The sequence below is a fragment of the Bactrocera tryoni genome, unplaced genomic scaffold (genome assembly GCF_016617805.1).
Source record: "Bactrocera tryoni isolate S06 unplaced genomic scaffold, CSIRO_BtryS06_freeze2 scaffold_7, whole genome shotgun sequence".
Taxonomy (NCBI): Eukaryota; Metazoa; Arthropoda; class Insecta; order Diptera; family Tephritidae; genus Bactrocera; species Bactrocera tryoni.
In genome coordinates, this window is record NW_024396366.1 from 5282157 (window position 1) to 5304692 (window position 22536).

General features: G+C 38.2%; 3 pseudogenes; all 3 read left to right on the top strand.

Moving 5' to 3' along the window:
- Window positions 1–14571: 14571 nt before the first annotated feature.
- LOC120781904 lies at window positions 14572–14713 on the top strand (annotated as a pseudogene).
- Window positions 14714–14743: 30 nt separating this feature from the next.
- On the top strand, window positions 14744–14931 carry LOC120781903 (annotated as a pseudogene).
- Window positions 14932–16064: 1133 nt separating this feature from the next.
- On the top strand, window positions 16065–16206 carry LOC120781908 (annotated as a pseudogene).
- The last annotated feature ends 6330 nt before the right edge of the window (window positions 16207–22536 follow it).

Sequence of the window (22536 nt, forward strand, 5' to 3'; positions counted from 1 at the left end):
CTTTTAATAGTTTAGTTCTAAAAGATAAAGATCAACCAAAAATGAATACTGAGGAGTTAACTGCTATAGTAACAGCTGCGGTATCAGCCGCCTTAAGCCACAAAAAGAATAATTCGAAAAAAAGTTGAACGAAATCTTTAAAAGATTTACAAGTACGTCGACAGCTAACGTAGAGATTTTCGACGAGGTTAGGATTTCAGGTACCGTGCGTTGCGAGGAAACTCTTGACCTAGTTAAATCTTTGCCTGAATTCGATGGTAGGAAAGAGACTTACGTCTCATGGAGGCAAGCCGCACATACGGCCTATAAATTATATGAACCTTATGATGGAAGCACTAAACATTATCAGGCAGTGGCCATTATAAGAAACAAAATTATAGGCGCTGCAGATGCTGTTTAATTAATAGTGGCATGATTAGATTTCACGTACGCTGATAAGCGATCAATATATTTAATTGAACAGGAGCTAAGTACCTTGAGGCAAGGAAATCTGACAGTGTTGAATTTCTACGACGAAGTCGAACGAAAGCTTTCGTTGCTTACTAATAAAACTATCATGACATATGAAAGTCACATAGCTAACTCAATAAATGATAAATATAGGTTAGATGCATTACGTGTTTTTGTCTCTGGCCTTAGGAAGCCCCTTTGCGATATACTATTTTCCACTCGTCCAACAGATTTGCCTTTTGCTTGGGCACTTGCCCAGGAAGTAGAACCAAATCATGAACGATACATGTTTGCATCAAACTACTCTAAACATCTTGAAGACAAGGACCGAGGTCACTCTTCAGTTAAGAGAATAGATGAGACCAAGAGCAACCAAATAGAATCACGTAGCGGTCATAAAAACCCCTACTATCAAAATAGACAAGAAAAGCGCAACCTTTCGAGTAATAATAGAGATCAGGGCACCGAACCAATGGACATAGATCCATCCACATCTCATTTCCGCCGCTCGACGAAGTTTGAGCACCACAATCCCACAGGAATTTTTTTACATTAAAAAAAAGTACCAAAATATACATGTCTCTAATAATCGGCAAATCTCTTTTAATACAGGCAATCAAGGTCAGCAAATTAAGCGACCTCCTGTATCAGACAGAAGTACTGGTCCAAAGCAAAGTAGGGCATAAAATGTAAAATTAACTTGTTTGGTATAACTTCAGATTTTATAATATTACCAAATTTAATAAGCTTTGACGCGATAATTGGGCTTGACCTGCTAACGCAAGTCAATGCAGTTGTGGACCTTCAAAAAGGTGAAATAGTTCATGATTTTGGAATGGAAAAATTATATTTTATAAAAATTGACAACATTAATGCTTTGAAAATTCAACAGGAAAGTGTACCTCTTGCAATGAGGGAGGATTTTTCAAATATGATTAAAAAAAAATCACAGGTTTTCGCCGATCCGAACGAATCACTGCCCTATAACACAAATGTAGTTGCTAGGATTCGTACAAAACATGAAGAACCGATTTATTTTAAGATTCATCCATATCCAATGACTTTGTTAACAATAAAATAAAAGAGCTTTTACGCAATGGTATTATAAGACGATCTACGTCTCCCTACAATAACCCCATTTGGGTCGTGGACAAGAAGGGCATTGATGAGTTTGGCAATGAAAAAAAGCGTCTGGTGGTAGATTTTCACAAACTGAACGAAAATACCATTGACGACAAATGCCCAATACCAAATGTCATTTCGAGTTTATCAAATATGGGGAATGCACAATACTTCACAACGCTTGATTTGAAGTCTGGATTTCACCAGATCGAGCTCGCTGAGCGAGACAGGGAAAAAACAGCCTTTTCCGTTAGCAACGGAAAGTATGAATTTTGTAGGCTACCTTTCGGATTAAAAAACGCTCCGAGTATTTTGCAAAGAGCCATAGACGACATCTTAAGGGAAAATATAGGAAAAAGCTACTTTGTTTATGTAGATGACGTTATTATTTATTCCGAATCACGAATTATTTATTCCGAACAACACATTAAAGACATAGGTCTTGAAAAGTCTATATGTCGCTAACATGAGGGTGTCAGTCGACAAGTTCAAATTTTTCAAAACTGAAACAGAGTATCTCGGATTTATTGTATCAAGGAGTGGCATTAAGACGTGCCCAGATAAAGTTAGCACAATGCTAAACTTCCCAACCCCCGAAACCTTGTATGGTCTCAGGTCCTTTCAAGGATTAGCAAGCTACTATAGATGCTTCGTGAAAGACTTTGCCAGTATAGCCAAACCACTGACTGATATTTTTAAGGGGGAAAATGGAAAAGTTAGAGCTTACAGATCCAAAAGAGTGAAAATATTTATAAATTCAAAGCAACTGCAAGCCTTTGAGAAACTTAAACACATTTTACTATCGGAAGACGTAATGTTCGCTTAACCCGATTATATAAAAGTGTTTGATTTAACTACGGATGCGTCCAACCGTGGCCTGGGTGCCGTTCTTTCTCAGGAGGGCAGACCAATAACTATGATTTCCAGAACCCTAAAAGCCAATGAACTTAACTTTGCCACTAATGAAAGGGAACTTTTGGCCATAGTCTGGGCATTAAAAAACCTTCCTAACTATCTTCATGGTGTACGCCAATTGAATATTTTTACTGACCATCAACCGCTAACGTTTGCGGTGTCTGACACAAATCCAAATGCAAATATTAAACGTTGGAAAGCATTTATCGACGAACATAATGCGAAGCTTTATTATATGCCTGGAAAAGAAAACTACGTTGCCGATGCTCTTTCGATACAGCAAGTTAATGTGGTGAACGAAAATATGAACTCAGATTCAGCCACGATTCACAGCGAAAGATCGTTAACGTACACCATAGAGGTAGTTAAAAAATCGGTTAATTGTTGTACGAACCAAATAATTATTGAAGAAAGTGAGTTTCCATCAAAACGAACTTTCATTATTTTTGGGAATAAAACTAGACACTGCATACAGTTTTGTGACAGAAGCAAGCTCTTAGGAACTATTCAGGACATTGTGAGCATTAATGTAGTTAACGCAATTCATTGTAATTTATGCATTTTAGCAAATGTTTCCAAGTACAAAAATTAGATACACTAAAACATATGTAACCGACATTTTTGACCCGAATGATCAGTTGGAAATAATAGCTGCTTAGCATAACCGTGCACACCAGGGTGGGTCGATTCCTGACTTTTTTCGATTCGGGATTTCTAATAGTGCGGAAAAGTTGCCTTAGTACATCCTGATTCGAATGCAACTTTTTGTTTTGAGATCGCATTGCATCTTCAACCCCAACTCCGGCCTTGAAATTTCGGAAATTCGCTTAAAATCGTGAAATTGTCTAACTTGCGCCTGAAATACGCATCTCATGGCAAAATGTATAAAACAAAATTATTTGTCACGTCATTTGCTACCGAAATGGTATACGTGATCATGGCCGTATTACGAACCGTTCCCGAGATACGAGCGAACAGGCGGCGCGCCACAGCGCAAGGTGAAAATTGTTGCAGCTCTCAGCTAACCTGTATTGGTCACCCAGAACCCACCGCGTGAAGGTGGCTGCTCTTCGGGTTCCTCCCAAGCCCAACCCAACCAACCAACCATATGTCAGGCTTGTTTTAGTCTGAATCTGTGTCAAATTTATTGATAAAATCAGATTTTGTACTAAACTTTGGCACTTGTAGCCTAGATTTCAGTGTAGAGTGTATAAAACGATCACGAGATTGGGGGCCAATAACTTTAGAAGATGCCTCTGTCACCAGTTTAACGGTTCTCTCGACTGCCACGGTGTAAGAGTGGAATTCACTAAATTTCCATACCTCTGCAGTGTCTCCCGACAGCCCTTTTATGAGTTCTGTTAGAAACTGAACAAAGAACTGGTGGAACAGTCAAGGTAATAGTCTTCCAGTTAATCATATCGTAATAATTATTAGCTTTGAAATTCAGCTTTGGCACTTTATTACATCTAACCCTTCCATTTACAGTGTCAGACTCTGCTTCTCTGAAAAAGAGAATGTTTTCTGGAAGAGCAAAGAAAGCATTCTGTTGAATGGATGAATCGACAACCTTGTGCAGTTTAGCAGGTAAGTATCTCGACCTTTGAATTGTAGCACAGAGATGGCGCGAGGCATCTTTGATTGAATTGTTGAATCTTATTGAGAACCACAAAGGTGAGTAAACTGCAAGTATGTACTTGACCAAAATCTTTATTTCCTTTGTTGGTTTATCAGTAGAAATGTATAATCTCAGAATTCTATTTGCACAGGTGAGCCAGCGAGATTTGCACATGTTACCTGGATGCATCGACGCTAAATCTGAGGAACATTAACCGGAAATAACAGCTTCTGATATTTTATAGAGATAAGCTTGGTCTGTGCTAAGTTGGGTCGGATTAATAACCTCAGAAGGTAATTGGCAGGATTGAAAACTTTCAAATTTGACAACAGGCAATTTCTCACAATCAGGGAGCAGTTTACCTATGTCGCCAGAGAATGTATTTGAACTCTTTGAGACACCATCTATGTGTTCGAAAAGAGCACGAAATGGAAGTTCGTTGAAATGTAGAAGACAAACAACCCACTGTCATGGCCTACCTATTCTTTCTTCTAGTTTCCGAATGATTCCACCTTTCCATCCTGTGTTCGTGTTGGTGCCATCAGCACCGACAATATTTAGATGTTCCACATCAACTGAATTGTCTTGTAAATGTTGCCATATAGCTTGCGTCTCATCCTCAGCTGACCCGGAAGGAGAGGTGACGTGGCCAAAGTAATGACAACCAGGTTCCGCTATAAGAGAAATATGTTCCTCCTTGACAGTGTCGCGGTAGTACTTTTCACCTTCGCTGACTTGTGTAAGTGTATTGTCTTTGCGGCCGTCAAAATACAGCCCATATACAGAGTCAATACTTTCGGTGTTTTGGAGCTTAACTCCAACACTTTTTTTGCCCGACTAATCTTGCATTTGTCAGTGACAAAGCTACCCTGATCCTCCGTTATCAAACCTGCTTTTTTGGCATCCAGAAAAGCAGATGAAACAATCAAGGCCGCTGCTCTATCACTTACTCCAAATCTTTGGGCAGCTAAAGCAGTGTGTTCTAATACTAGTGTGTTTTGTTTGGTTTTAGAGGATGGAAGAGAAAATTCATCATCAGCATCGTTTTTGGAAGAATCCATGTGCGACGCACCTACATTGTTGTCGTCTGTATGAGAGTCCGGCTGATCTGAATGGTCACGTGTTCTAGCTGATACTTTTCTGGTAAGTGTTGATGTTGAATGACGTTTTGAAAGCTTTTCTTTACGTTTATTTTTCTTTGTAATCTTTTTTGTTTCAGGTAGATCAACACTTCCAATGCGACCAATTCTTCTGGTTCTCTGGTCCAAGTGAAATGGTTGTTCATTGATAGGAACTTTCCTTTCCTTCGGACAAGTGCAAGAAGAAAAATAAATGCATTTACAAGCAGCGATGTCAAATAATTTAATATAAAAAAATAATAATCCGGGAGAAGAGACAAAGTCGTCTCTTTTAGAGCTCAAACCTATTGGGTTCCTTAAAAACATTTGTTTAAGAGTCAGAGATTTCTTATGGTATGTGGTGAGCATTTATACAACTCTGGTGTGTGAAACTATCGGAATAGATGACTTTTTGAAAGTATTTTCAACTTTTTTTGCAACTATTTCTGTAACCTCTTTACTCCTAGGTTCATAGTTGTCGCCTTGGAGTCGCCCTATACGAAATCTTTCAAACTGATAACACAAAAGAACATACTGGTAAGTAGGTAACTGGGGCTCAGAGAGATTGTACGGATATATGCCAAACACAGGACATTTCTGTCTAAATTTAAATTTAGATACAGACATTTTGAGTTCTGTGTTCTGTTGAGAGAATATAAGTGATAGCACTCAGCGAAATCAACGACAAGAGTGAAGGAACTCGATGAAAAAATATTTATGTGGAGACCTATCCGAACGTGTCCCTTGGCGTAGGTGAATGAATGTGACTGATAGCACTCGGCGAAATTAACGTCAAGAAGTGTGGCCGCAAGCCGATTTTCACCTTGCGCTGTGGCGTGCCGCCTGTTCGATCATATCTCGGGAACGGTTCGTCCTACGGCCATGATCACGTATACCATTTCGGTAGCAAATGACGTGACAAATAACTTTTGTTTGATACATTTTGCCATGAGATGCGTATTTCAGGCGCTAGGTAGACGGTTAACAATTTAACGATTTTAGGCGAATTTCCGAAATTTCAAGACCGAAGTTGGGGTTGAAGATGCAATCCGATCTCAAAACAAAAAGTTGCATTGGATTCAGGAAGTACTAAGGCAACTTTTCCGCACTATTAGAAATCCCGAATCGAAAAAAGTTCGGAATTGACCCACCCTAGTGCATACCGTGCAGCACAGGAAAATGTTAAGCAAATCTTGAGGGACTACTTTTTCCCAAAGATGGAAAAGAAAGCAAAAGAGGTTGTTTTAAACTATAGGATCTGCTCTAAATCGAAGTACAATAGGCAGCATCGGAAACATAAAATAGCAGATACACCCATTCCACTATACTCAGGAGAGATCCTGCATATTGACACTTTTTCTATCGACTCAAAGTATTTCTTGACTTGTGTAGACATCTCAAAATTCGCAATCGTTTAGACCATAGTGTCGAGAACAATTTTGGACATAAAACCCCAATTAATACAAATTTTTAACATTTTTCCAAAAGCAAAAATTATTTATTGTGACAACGAAAAATCGTTGAATTCAAACACTGTCAGACAACTGAGTCAAAATTTCTCAAGTGTACCAACATTTTTTTGACGGTCGAGCTTTTAACGTTGAATAAACGTTTTTCAGTTCACAACAATAAATAAAAAATACAACTTGAACAACAATCACGCATTACACATCAGGAGCAAAAACAATATAACTTCGGTTGCGTTGCAAGTTTTCATGTTTTTCTTTTTGTCAATAACGTGTTATAAAATGTACAACAATATTAAATTGAAGCGATATTGTAAATCGATTGAGAAGTTTAAATTATTTCAATTTGTTTATAACAATTGTTTATAACTTTTTTAAATAACGTTTTTCCTGTCAATAAAAAATTGAAATAGGAAGAGAAAGTCATTAACGATAGCTGTTTTAAAAATGAGCAAGATCGATGTTATCCATCTTGAGAAAATAAATAAATTGTAAACTCATGCAAAAAAAAGTTTATAACAATAACTTGAAAAATAATTGAAATTTTGGAAAATTGTTCAAGTTGTATTTTTTATTTATTGTTGTGAACTGAAAAACGTTTATTCAACGTTAAAAGCTCGACCGTCAAAAAAATGTTGGTACACTTGAGAAATTTTGACTCAACTTCTTTCCAATAATTTTGGTATTAATACCATCAATGCTCCACCTTTGCATAGCTGCTCCAATGGTCATGTAGAGAGGTTTCACAGCACTTTAATTGAAATTGCTAGATGCCTGAAGTTGGAAAGATGTATTGTTGATACGATGGATCTAATCTTGCTGTCAACCATTGAATATAACAAAACAATACATCCTGTTACTAAAATGAGGCCAGTAGACGAATTTTGATCCACCAATGATGAACCGAATAATGAAGTATCTGAACGTATTATATGTGCGCAATAAAAAGAGTTCACAAGTCACAACAAAAACAGAACCGAGCGTGTTTTTAAAGAAGGAGATAAAGTTATGGTAAAAAGAAATACTAGACTAGGTAATAAGTTAACACCACTTTATGAGGAACATACAATTGAAAAAGACCTAGAGAGTACAGTTTTAATTAAAGGGAGGGTGGGCCATAAAAACAATTTAAAGTAAATACTAGTCTGGCCCCATTTCTTCTTTTAAACTCCAACAACAGAAACCTAGGCTTATTAAAAAAATTAAATTTCTCTACATCGAATTTTATGGTGACTTGGTAACTGAGCATCTCACGAATATTCATTTCCACTATGTAAAACTTTTGTACTTTGAAAATTTTGTTAACTATAATGAAATGGAAATGTATGTTAAGTTATAACGATAGTTAGTAGATTTAAGAAAAACCGACTTGGCAACCATGTAATTGCAATTTGCTCACAAATACCAGCATATTGGAGCTCTCATAGATTTATTATACCGCTGCTAAACTGCTGTAAAATTTCTCAATGCTCGACCACTCATAATCGTCGTTCTCTATATCTCAGTCATTAACTTGTGATTCATTCCTGTTGCAATATATGTATGGGTCTGCGGACCTAATGCTAAAAGTAAAGTGACTCAACCATCACCATACAAAATTATAACTCAACCAATTCTATGTGCAACACTGTAATTGGTCAGAAGTTTATGCAATAATATCGTTGTGATAACCTATCAAATCATACAAATGATATTAATTTAGGCATTATTGTTGAGGATCGCGGACGTCCCTCATTTAGAAGGGAAGGAGTTAAGCAGTAATAACTTCTGGTCACCCACGTAAAAGGTTCTGCTTTCTAATGCCCTCCATCTAGTGAAAATGACGAGCATACAACCTTGCAGCATTACCAGAAGCTGTTAGGCAAGTGAGTACCGAACGCCGTGAGAACGATCACTGTAGTTAACAGCTACTACTTTACATCCCATTAGTTGTAAAGCAAGTGCGAACCAATTGCCGTGAGAGCGATCATTGGATAACAGCAGCAAAGACATCATTCACATAAACCTAATTGTTGGAGAACTGCGACTTAACATAGCCAATAGTTCGAAAACAAGTGTGGGCGAACTAATGTGAGAGCGATCAGTGCATTTAGCATCAAACGACTCCAATACAAGTTGAATTGAATAATTGTGAGAGCAAACTGAGCAGCTAACAGCGAGATGTGACAGGGAGCGAGGTTCAGCTTATTCCAATTAGAATTAACAGCAGTGCGGTTGGTTGCAAATAGACCTTTTGACAGAACACACCGGTTGCAAAAAGAAGATAATATTTTAAGATTTTCGTTTGTAAAAATGCTTTAATTTAATAAAGTTTATATTTAAAAAGTAATTGTGCTGAACAAACATATAATTTGTATACTGTCAACGAAGACATCACTCATTGCTTCATATTCCAATTTTCAAAGTATGTTAGATTAACCGGGGTTAGTCGCTACAACTACATAAAGTAATCCCAAAACCTCAAATCCCGAAAGAGGAAGAACAACCATGTTGTTCTAAAGCAACAAAAGTTCAAGCGCTTCATTCAGAAAATGAAAGCTAAATTATTTTACCCATTGCGGTCATCACCATTGGACATATTCAAAATTCAAATAAAATATGCCCAATCACCAGAGTTTCTCCAAATGCGGATATAAGAATAGATGCACAAGGTAGTGACTTAATACCTCAAATAATTCTTGAAGGTATAGAGAAAATCGCCAAAAAACAATCTTTGGGTGGATTATAAGTGGTCAATTCATTGAAAAAATAAATCCTATTCCAACACAAGTGGAATACATGACAAACGAATATTTAAATACTGAACTTAAAAAATTCTGGGAAGTAGAAGATTACCCAACTTTCGGAGGAAGACCAGGCATGCACAAGTCTACAAAAACAAGAAACGAACATGGTCGTTATGTTATGCGACTACCATTCAAACAAACTTTTCCTGAAACCATAGCTCTAGGTCACTCTAGAATATCAGCAGTCCAGTAATTTATAAGTCTGGAAAAAAACCTGATAAAGAAAAGTGAGCTTAAATCAGCATATGATAATGTGATGGAGGAATATCTTGACCTCGATCATATGGAAGAAACTGTACAAATGAAAAAGTATCTAAAGGTAGATATTTATCTTTTTATCTCCCACATCATGGGGTAATAAGACCTGATAAAATTACAACAAAAGTACGAGTGGTTTTCAATGCCTCAAAGAGTACGAGCCCAGGCAAATCACTCAATGATGTACTATACACAGGGCCAACATTACAACCTGATCTCATGTTGCTAATACTAAATTGGCACATGTTTAAATACGTTTTTAACGGGGATGTTGAGAAAATGTATAGGCAAACTCCAGTACATGAAGATGACAAAGATTTCCAACGCATAGTCTTCCGCAAATGAAACAATGGTCTAATTAGCGATTATAAACTTAAGACAGTAACTTTTGGCATCAATTGCGCATCTTTTTTGGCCATAAGAACATTACATGAAGTGGCAAAAGCAAATGAAACAAATCTGCCTTTAGTATCCTCTGTGTTGCAAACACAAACATTCGTGGACGACATACTATCAGGTAGCCACAGTATCGCATTAACGTGCAAATCACTATCACAAGTGATCAAAGCACTCAATTCAGCGGGGTTCCCCCTTAAGAAAAATACATGGAAACACCTGAAATAATAAAAAAAATAAAAAGGAAGACATATTAGATATATATTTTCTTAAATTTGAAAAGACCAGTACAACAAAAACCCCAGGGATTCAATGGAATGCGATAACAGATCAATTCTCATATACAATTGAGTCAATATCTGCAATGTCCGTCATAACCAAATGCCAAATACTTTCCTCAGAGGCAAAACTTTTTGACCCCGCAAGATGGCTTTCGCCAATAATGATTCAAGCTAAAATCCTCAATCAAGAATTGTGGCAAGATGGCACTGAATGGGATGAGCAGGTAAAACCTGTGCGTTTAATAAAATGGGTTCAATTTGCTAACAACTTGTACACTATTTCGGAAATTAGAATCCCTCGATGGGTTAATTTGTCTTGAACTAAGTGCTCTTCTGTTAGCAAAATTAATTTCAATAGCTCAAACCCATCTGAAATTAACCGATCATAAAACGTATCGTTGGTCAGATTCAGAAATAGTTTAAACGTGGTTGAAAAAAAACACCTTATAATTGGAAGACCTATGTATCTTACCAAATATCTCAAATCATAGTCTCTACACTCTTGTGGAACGGTCCCACATGACTAACAGAATCACAAGAATTCTGACCAAATCTTCCGTTCTGAATATAATACCGCCAGAAAGTCGGAAATTTTACAATTTTCATATCACTCCAGAAGTTAGAAAGTTAGTCTCATCACATACACCCAAACTCGTTATATCAGTCGAGAGAAAATAAAGTTGCTCGAAAGACGACCACTCGAAAAGGGAAGCTCCCTTCTTGCCTGAAATCCACTCTTGAACACTAATGGGCAAATGCAAGACTAGCAAACTCAAGTCTTAGTTATATCGAACGACATAATTATTTCGGAGAAACCCCTTTTTATTTATCTATTTCTATCATAACTCCACCAGCTTACACTGCATGGTGAGCTTCGCTTAATGCAACAAATGGTCCGTCAAGAATTTTATATACCGCGACTAAAGCCACAAATCATAACGACGATTTTCATGTGTAAACTATGTACCATGTACCATGTACAAACACAAAATTCGTACGCAGATCATGACAGCTTTACCATCTGAACGCTGCAATTATGCTCTACCCTTTACCATCACAGGGGTTGATTTTGCTGGACCTTTCCAGATAAAGGCTTCGATGTTAAGGTCTTCTTCATTTTGAGAAGGGTATGTGGCTGTCTTTGTATGTTTTACGACAAAGGCAGTACAACTCGAGCTTTGTTCAGATCTGCATACTGCGGCTTTTCTTGCAGCATTTGCACGCTTTGTCGGACAACGCGGAGTTCCTTCAAGATAATGAGCGACAATGAGGAAAACTTTGTCGGAGCCAAAATAGCAACAGAGAAAGAGTTTATAAACATCACGAAGGAAGTCCCCTCTGAAAATGTTAATAAATATGCACTCCAAGGGATCGATTGGCAATTTATACCCTCACGTTCTCCACACATGGGCGGACTCTGGGAATAAAGCTTTAAGTCCCATTTAAAGAAAACGACAGGTAATCATAAATTCAATTATGAGGTGTTTACCACACTCTCGCCCGTATAGAATACGCATATCACTCCTCTTGCAAAATCCATCCGATTTTACAGCGCTCACACCAGGCCATTTCCTCAGAGGAGCTCTTCTTCTCGCCATACTCGATACAGATCGAGCCTCACTCACTTTAATAAATCGATGGGAACGAATCAAGATTTTCCATCACGAATTCAGCCACAGAAAGAAGGAAGACCATCTCAAAGATCTCCATAAGAGATATCGATTGAAAACTACTCAAAAGGAAGCCAATGCAGGAGAATGTGTCATCTTACGGGTCGAATGCCTTCCTCCAACGGAATGGCGACTAGGCCGCATTGAGAGGGGTCATAAAAGTAGTCGATGTACGAACACAAACCGGCATATTAACTCGATCAGTCGGAAAACTGTGTTTTCTTCCAAACAACGAAAAACAACTTCAACCATAATCGCAAAATAACTGGCAAAATTAATCAAAAAATGAATAGTCAATATCGAGAATTCGTAAAATTCGAAATCATTATAATTTAAGAGACAAAACACTCAAGCAAGCGTGAATAAAATAAAATTATTATATAATGTATGTACAAGTATATCGATATGCGATTTATGTCCCCACAACCAAAAATAACCTTATTTCAAATTAGGGCCCAGAAGACGTACAAATTGTCCCCTAGACGTTGAGGTCTGAAATCGCTAAAACCAAAGCGTCAGCTGCACCCGTTGCGGCTCCAAGGACCAGGGTTATGCGACCACCACAGCGGTCTCCACGTTGCACCCTGTGTCATCGCCCACACGCCATGAAACGATGCACCATATTCCAGAGTATAAAGCCCTCTCAAAAACAACAGCTTGCAAGAGCCCATGGGCATTGCATGACCTGCCTGGCAGATGACCACACCACCATAGAGTGCCGGGGCGACGGTGCCTGTCAATATTGCCAAAGGCCGCATCACTCTCTATTTCACCGATTTCCCATCCGAGCCAATCCGTCGGTAAATCGCAAACACCCGTAACACCGCTCATCATACAACACAACAACCACACGATCATCAACGAGTCGTCTCTAATATTCAACACCCAAACAATTAAAAGAGATAGATCCGAACGAGATCATGTCATTCGATTCCATCCGTGAACCAGAAGGTTTCATATTTACGCTTATACCCAATTCTATCGTGGCGCCAACGGTTTGATATTTTCGCATACCCGAGTCTATTGTGACGCCAAAGGTTTGATATTTTCGCATACCCGATTCTATCGTGTCGCCAATAAGAAATCGTAGTCCATCCGTCCACCACCATAAGGATACGGATAATAATGTCGCGCGCAGTGTGTGTGTGTATAGTGACCCATCAGAAACAAAACATTTTTAAAGAATAATATAACGTGCAGTTTTAATAATTGTTATTATAGTGAACAATACATTTTATAACGTTTAAATAATATCGTCTGTTTGCGCTCTCACATTCCACTTACACTTTCCGCACGTACTTAAGTAAACAAGTGTCTCAACTGTACAGCCATGATTGTTCTCATATGTAAGTCCATTAGCCTTTTTAGTACCTTCAGCAAAAGGGTGTGAAACTTATAGGTCTAAAATCCTCTGCATTATCATGTGTTCTTTTGTCTGGTTTTGGAAAGAACACCAATTTAATTCTTTTCCAACTTCTTGTGACGGTTTAATTCTAGTTTTGTATATATTTTCAAGCCTTAGGACCATTGGTTCTTCCAGATTTTGCAGCATTATGGGCATAATCCCGTCTGAACCAGCCGATTTAAATGGTGAGAAACTATTTATGGCGTATTTGATTTTACTTCTGTCCACTATCTGGCCTCAGTAATCAGCCATGTTAGCCGGTGGATCTGGTTGAACCCTCGTTATTTAAAGATCGACATGAGTCAGTTTTAGCTTTCCAGATTGCTTTTTTGTATCTTTTCATGATATCATTATATGATTGCCAGATTTTGGTTCTAAAACTCTCATTGAAAGCCTTCCTTGGTTGCGTTCTCAAATTCTTGATTTCACTGTTTCACCAAGGAAGAGACTTTTTGAAGATATACTTCTTATACGAGTTCGGAAAAGGTTGCGATAGATTCAGGCTGCACAACCTTGCTCAATATGAATCTACGCAACCTTGCTCAGTATGAATTTACGCAACCCCTTGCTCAATATGAATCTACGCAACCTTGTCTGCGAAGATGTTCGAGCAGCAAGCGAAGCGAAGCGAAGCGAAGCGACCGTTTGTTCGTTTCTTTCGGCACAGCTCGACTTTTCTACCAACAACACAATGTTGCCATGCTTATGCTGTTGTTGTTTTTGTAGACCAATGTTTCAATTTTTGGTTGGTGACATATTCAATTAAAAATAAATTCTGTTGGGATTCGAACCTACGTACCTACGTGCTCGTCGTAACTTTTGAAGCGCTTACGACCTCGACCACCACTGACACTTGCATTGCGTTGTCCTAATTATGGTTTGGTTATGCATGAAAGAAATATACAATGGATCGCCGATTGTTAACTCTTTCCTTGCTCCTGCGGCGCATATGTATGTTTGTATGCTTGTTCATTATTGAAGTTATACTGCTTTTTCTTTCCTTTGTCTTTCACTTCTGCGAATTCTCAACTATTTTATGTGCCCTTTTGTTGAAATACCCTGCGTGGGTCCATTTTTTGGAAATCGACCCGCGATGACGAGGTATATCGTTTTATCTGACAGCGTGAGGTTTAAGAAGTTCATTTCTAATTTTGTCTTGTGGCATATTAGAAATGATGTTTCTTTGAAAATCGTTCGCTTACAACTAATAAAACGACTTCTGAGTGGTGATTTTAATGAATAAATTCCTTTTGGTTGAAATGCTCTGCGTTGGCCGTTGAAAAGTTAAGACTATATGGAAATCGACCCGCGATGACGAGGTATATCGTTTTATCTGACAGCGTGAGGTTTAAGAAGTTCATTTCTAATTTTGTCTTGTGGCATATTAGAAATGATGTTTCTTTGAAAATCGTTCGCTTACAACTAATAAAACGACTTCTGAGTGGTGATTTTAATGAATAAATTCCTTTTGGTTGAAATGCTCTGCGTTGGCCGTTGAAAAGTTAAGACTATACTTCTCAGGATCATTCATTTCTTCAAAGAAATTAATGACCTTTAGAAATATGTATATTTGCATTATTTCGTTGTCATTTCCATATTCGTAGCAATAGAATTTCTATGGCAAAAGTAAAGTAATGGCCACCGATTGTCACCCCTTGCCGCTGTAGCAGCATCGCCTTTTTTTTAATTTATTGACAATTAAATATAAATGAAAATACATGTAAATTTACTTAAATTTATTGAAATTTCGTTTCGCATTTTTCGGCACTTTCAAATTAATTAATATAAGTAAAATTCACGACTTAACCCGCACACGTCTTATTCGCGCAAAATTTCCAACTTTATGAAAATTGGCGCAATTATTGACACTTCAATTTTATGTAAAGTTTAAAACATGTTTACATATGAATATATAATATATTTGATTTTGGCGCAATTATTGACACTTGTCTTAATATACAAAATTGGGCCAAAACGAAACAATGAAATACATAATTACTTTTGCGTGTCAATATGGAAATGCCGACGGCAAAACGCAAAGGCATATATTGCACATTTGTACATAAATACTTACATACAAGCGATTTCTTGGTTGAAAGCAAAAATTGAAGCATAAGAAATTGAAATGCCGACGGCAAAACGAAATTGCTTACATTCGTACATTGCGTATGAATCATGAAAATATCATCGTAATGTTTAGGAAAATCTTTTATATATTTAAAATGAGTTATTATAAAATAAGATAACATATTCAATTAAAAATAAATTCTGTTGGGATTCGAACCTACGTACCTACGTGCTCGTCGTAACTTTTGAAGCGCTTACCACCTCGACCACCATTGACACTTGTATTGCGTTGTCCTAATTATGGTTTGGTTATGCATGAAAGAAATATACAATGGATCGCCGATTGTTAACTCTTTCCTTGCTGCTGCTGCGCATATGTATGTTTGTATGCTTGTTCATTATTGAAGTTATACTGCTTTTTCTTTCCTTTGTCTTTCACTTCTGCGAATTCTCAACTATTTTATGTGCCCTTTTGTTGAAATACCCTGCGTGGGTCCATTTTTTGGATATCGACCCGCGATGACGAGGTATATCGTTTTATCCGACAGCGTGAGGTTTAAGAAGTTCATTTCTAATTTTGTCTTGTGGCATATTAGAAATGATGTTTCTTCGAAAATCGTTCGCTTACAACTAATAAAACGACTTCTGAGTAGTGATTTTAATGAATGAATTCCTTTTGGTTGAAATGCTCTGCGTTGGCCGTTGAAAAGTTAAGACTGTACTTCTCAGGATCACTCATTTCTTCAAGGAAATTAATGACCTTTAGAAATACGCATATTTGCATTATTTCGTTGTCATTTCCATATTCCTAGCAATAGAAATTCTATAGCATAAGTAAAGTAATGGCCGCCGATTGTCATCCCTAGCCGCTGTAGCAGCTTCGCCTACAAACATGCGTAAATATGTATGTATGTATACATATGATCGTGAATACATATCGACGAAGATTTTTGCGAGAAGCACCAGAAAGTTGTGCAATTTATGATTTTTAGCTTTTGCCATCGTCGCGAAAAGACTACTTGTTGGCAAAGGCATGCTCGGGGAGATAATAAATTTATAAAATGTGAATTTAAGTTTTCTAGTTTTCTTTCATACAAAATGATATGCATTTCTTGGAGTATCACTAAGAAGTATAACTCATCCGCGCGTAGGGACTCCACGCACCTTTTTTTCAGAACGGTAAGCGGAGTGGATTCATTGAAAGTTGTTGTTAAGACTTTTTCTAACTTCTCTACCTCTGAATCTAGTTCATGAGGATTACTGATACTCTTATTGCCTCCTTTTCCAATGCATTTTGTTGCTATTCTAGTAAATTTTTCCCATGCTGTCCTTCTAAGGTTCCGATATTTGAGAAGAGTACTGTATTTCTCGCGAATGCAGAAGAGTATCCAGGAGTGATCCGACATGGAAGGCTCATCAGATACCCTCCAGTCATCCACAACGAGATTGTCTGTGTCTTTTGATAGCGTGAGGTCCAGCTCTTCCTCTTACCTCGGAAATCTATCAGAGCTTGGGAAAATAAAATTTTGCTTATCGTCGTTGTTGCATATACTTAAATTGCTATTCAAAATATACAGTAAGAGTGACTCATTTCTGGTGTTTATACTGGAGCTACCCCATACGGTGTGCCTTACGTTTGCATCACACCCTATTAGGACATTTTCCTTTCTGTTGTCCTCTAGAAGTCGTATAAGTGGTGCCGGTGGTATGTCCTCATCGTGGGCCATGTAGGCTGAGACCATGAAGAAATGGGTTTCCTTTTGTTCCACCCTTACCTACGTGATATCTGCTGTGCTGTAATTAGGACAAAGGATTGCATTTATACTTCTTCTGTTGATTGTTTAATAAATGTTGCAGTTGTTGCTGCTTAGCACTTTAATGGTGTCTTCATTAACCTAGGGCTCCTGTATTAGACTGATGTCGATGTCCCACTTCGAGTGCTGCAGGTTAATCTGTACACATCTTAGGTTATTGTACATCCCGGGTTTCCTCGATGTCCACATTCCTTAGCCGCTGGCTGGCATCATCGACCTCTTCCGCGTCATCTTCGCGATGGAAGTTTTTTTACCCTGGCCTTGCGAATGCCGAAGCTGATTTTGCAGTCAGTGTTCATAAGAGCCTCTATGGACTCATCGCCAATGACCACCAGAATTAGTCTACTTGCTTTAAGAGGTTTCTCCTCCTTAATCAGCTGCCACTCATCTATACCAGGTATAGTTTTGTTCTGCAGCTTGATGCATCTCAGGAGTTTTTTGCCCGCCTCCTCTAGAGGGGGTAGCCAAATGTGAGCATGAGATCTCTTTGGGATATCCTTGGCGGGTATAAGCCTCAATTGGAGGCCTACAAAGGCGATTGGCAACACTACCCGTCAGGAATTCCAAAGAGCCCTGGTCCGCGCATTTGATGACCTTGTAACCCCTAAAGGTTTCAGAGAAGTCAAACTCCGGGTGAGGTCCCGCAGTTGTATCTCTTGCTACATCGAAGAAGTGCCTTGCCGTTGTTTAGCTGCTATGTTCCCCTTCCTCCGCCTAGGTTTGTTGGTCAGAGTACCTTGTTGTTCTGTGATTGAGTGATTCCTTTTTGGAGATTGTCCAGGTTTTTGCTCATCAACTGGGATGCCGGCTGCCTGATCTTTTGCGAACTTACCCAGTATAAGGACTGCCTTCTGTTACCGGTTTTTCCTCAGCTTATTCTGGGTTGTGTTGCTTTTTTTGCCATTGTCAAGGCATTTGAAACCCCCGGCCTCTCCTGGGCATCGGAAGGGACTGTTCCCGAACAGCTTTTAATTACCTATTCAGCCATCGGCACGGATACCTCAAAACCTTGGTGTAGGGTGGTGTTGGTGCGGGTATCTTTATACTTCCACATTAGGAGAAGGGCGTTAAACCTAGGATTTATTCATCCATATCACCATTGTGGGAATTATGAGTTGTCCCTCTTAGTTCGTAAGAGTAGACTGCGTTTCCTTTTGGGATGCTCATTTTACTATTACTTCAGCCCCTTCGCCACGACAAGGCAACCAACTTTCTTTGCCATATTTGTCTGTATGTTTACGAAAGCAAATATGAGCCACATATGTACATATGTAGAAACATTCATAAGGGAATAACAACTTGCTAGAAAATCCGACGTGTGCCGAAAAACACAAACAAACCAATTGTCGCCTCTTCCATTGCCGCTGTAACAGCTTCGCTTCCAAACTAGCGCAAATATGTATGTTTTTGTATGAGCTTGTATACATATCGACGCAGATTTTTGAGAGCCGTGGAAAAATATTTTAGAAGTGTAAAATATTAAAAATCGCCAAGAGCAATGTTGAAACCGTTGACACTTGTTTTTACACTTTGCGGGGTTGACACTTTTCCTTCTAGAACGAATATCATAAATTGTTTAATTTATGATATTTAGCTTTTGCCATAGTTGCGAAAAGACGTTTGTCGGAAAAGGCACGTTGGGGGAAATGTAATGGTGTTTGCTGTTATGAATGAAGCGTAAGCCTGTTGAAAATACCCTTTCGTTCATGAATGAAAATGGTATTGTTGCGTGTTTTACTATAAATTTAGGCATTGGCTATTTGGCTGCCATATTTACTTGTTATGAGACCTTTGTTGTTTTTGTAGAACAATGTTTGTAGCTTTTGTGGGTGTCATATTTATATGTGTATGCTTATATACATGTAGGTTTGTGTATACAATATTTGTTCGGCAATATGTGCATGTATTTACAAATGAAGCAGTGCGCGCACATTTTATAATTGATAAGTGATATCATGATTTAAATTTGACTTTTACTTACATACATGCATATGTATATGTATCAGCAGATACATCATTATGTAAGAAAAATATCATAATAAATAAACAAACATTCTTCTTCTTATTCTTTAATGGCGAAGGACCCGCTTACGCGAATATAGCCGAGGTTACAACAGCCTACCAGTCGTTTCTTCTTTTCGCTACGTGGCGCCAATTGGATATTCCAAGCGACGCCAGGCCCTTCTCCAATTGGCCCTTCCAACGGAGTGGAGTCTTCCTCTTCCTCTGCTTCCCCGGCGGGTACTGCGTCGAATACTTTCAGAGCTGGAGTGTTTTCGTCCATTCGAACAACATGACCTAGCCAGCGTAACCGTTGTCTTTTAATTCACTGAACTGTGTCAATGTCGTCATGTACCTCATACAGCTCATTGTTTCATCGAATGCGATATTCGCCGCGCAACGCGCAAAGGACCATAAATCTTTCGCAGAACTTTTCTCTCGAAAACTAGCAACGTCGACTCATCAGTTGTTGTCATCGTCCAAGTCTCTGCACCCTATAACAGGACGGGAATTATGAGCGACTTATAGAGTTTGGTTTTTGTTCTTCGAGAGAGGACTTTACTTCTCAATTGCCTTCTCAGTCCGAAGAAGCACCTATTGGCAAGAGTTATCCTGCGTTGGATTTCCAGGCTGACATTGTTGATGGTGTTTATGCTGGTTCCTTAATAAACGAAACTATCTACAACTTCAAAGTTATGACTGTCAACAGTGACGTGAGAGCCAAGTCGCGAGTGCGACGACTGTTTGTTTGATGACAGGAGATATTTCATCTTGCCCTCGTTCACTGCCAGACCCATTTGCTGTGCTTCCTTGTCCAGCCTGGAGAAGCCAAAACTAACGGCGCGGGTGTTGAGGCCGATGATATCAATATCATCGGCATACGCTAGCAGCTGTACACTCTTATAGAAGATGGTACCTTCTCTATTTAGTTCTGCAGCTCGAACTACTTTCTCCAGAAGCAGGTTGAAGAAGTCGCACGATAGGGAGTCGCCTTGGCTGAAACCTCGTTTGGTATCGAACGGCTCGGAGAGGTCCTTCCCGATCCTGACGGAGTTTTTGGTGTTACTCAACGTCAGTTTACACAGCCGTATTAGTTTTGCGGGGATACCAAATTCAGACATCGCGGCATAAAGGCAGCTCCTTTTCGTGCTGTCGAAAGCAGCTTTGAAATCGACGAAGAGGTGGTATGTGTCGATTCACCTTTCACGGGTCTTTTCCAAGATTTGGCGCATGGTGAATATCTGGTCGGTTGTTTATTTTCCAGGTCTAAAGCCACACTGATAAGGTCCAATCAGTTTGTTGACGGTGGGGTTTAATCTTTCACACAATACGCTCGATAGAACCTTTTATGCGATGTTGAGGATGCTTATCCCACGGTAGTTGGCGCAGATTGTGGGGTCTAATTTTTTATGGATTGGGCAGAGCACACTTAAATTCCAATCGTTGGGCATGCTTTCGTCCGACTACATACATATATATTACAAAGAAGCTGATGCTATTTAGCAGAAAAAAAACATTATGTAAATATCAAAGAAATGATAAGAAACATAAGGTGTTCAAGTCCAAACAAACCATAAATATTAATTTGAATATATAATTTTTTTATTAGAATGCTATCGGTTTTACTTGCATTCATAAAAGTTTGCAAAATGATATTTATATCAACACATGTTATTGCATATAAACGTAAAGTATGCAACACATAAAGCGTACACATGTCATATGCATGCTACATGTGCATATGTATGAATACTTACGGGGCATCTCGACAGGATAAAATCTATGTCTTGCGAACTGTATTGCCGTGCCTATTGCCTGTGGAGACTCCACATTGCTTATATCTTACAATATATCGCAAACTAATTCGTATGCCATATATCGTAAGCTATAAGCTGTCACTTCAGCAGTTTGACAGCGCAGTTTTAATTTCTATGAAATTTTCGAAGATGCAACATATCCCATTTGCACATATGCCGACGGCATTTTCATTTCGGTAATATGAAAATTAGAAGAGCGAGTATTGAGACGGTTGTGTTATATTATAAAAATAAAGTACATTTTTAAAATAATATTTTTTCAAAAAATTATTATTTAGTTTAATCTTGTTAATTTACAGAAAAATTATGCAAATTGGTTTGGGAATAAGCGAAATCTTAAATTTAATAAACTTATACTAGCGAAAATCAAAATAGCATTGCTCATTTTAAATTTATTGTTTTAATTGGTATATAAAATGTATGCCTCAATTATGACATAGTAGTCCAAAAATATGAATTCTTATTTGTCCCAGAAATACGTTTGTAAAAAAATGATCTTTTCCTTATTATCTTATTTTTCCCAGAAATATACATTTGTAAAAAAAGGATCTTTATCCTTTGTTATTATTTCATTTTTCCCAGAAATACATTTGTAAACAAAAGGATCTTTATCCTTTTTTTATTTTCCACATAAAAGATTTAAACAGTTCAAGGGCTCAAAACATGGGCTACATCAGCTACCTACCCAAATGCTACCTTCGCAAATGATAAAATAAATTTTTCAAGAGCTCAAAGCATGCGCTACATCAGCTCGAACCTACCTACCCTACGCCTTTGCGCAAATGATTATCTTATGATAACAAATGCCCACATACAGATTTGGCAATGGCCATAGCAATAGATTTGACAGTTCGCAAGACATAGATTTTATCCTGTCGAGATGCCCCGTTAAGTTTTAAATTATGTTTTATGTACACATACATACATACATATTACGAGTTTTCTCTTATATATAACTAGCTTGCCCGCGGTTGTTGTCCTGCGTGAAATTATGTGTTTTGAAATGAAAAGATAATTGAATTTATTTTTTCAATGTAACGCAGCTTGATAAACACAATTTTTTTGTTTCTGTTCTCGTGCGTAAATGTACAGAGAAGATGAATTTAAATCTCGTGAACATGCCACGTATAGCTGGCGGTGTGAAAAACCTGGCATTTTCCGATTTTTGTCACGAATTTCTAGCGACTATCCTTGTGTCCTGTTGATTGTCATCGCAAATGCAATTTTCTCTAGAAACTGAATACGTTTGAACTGAAATGGCAAATCGTTAGAACTCAAAGGAATTCATAGAATCAAGCACTCTGCCTCCTTGTATTCGATATCTGCGTCACAATCAGTCGGGTTCCATTACA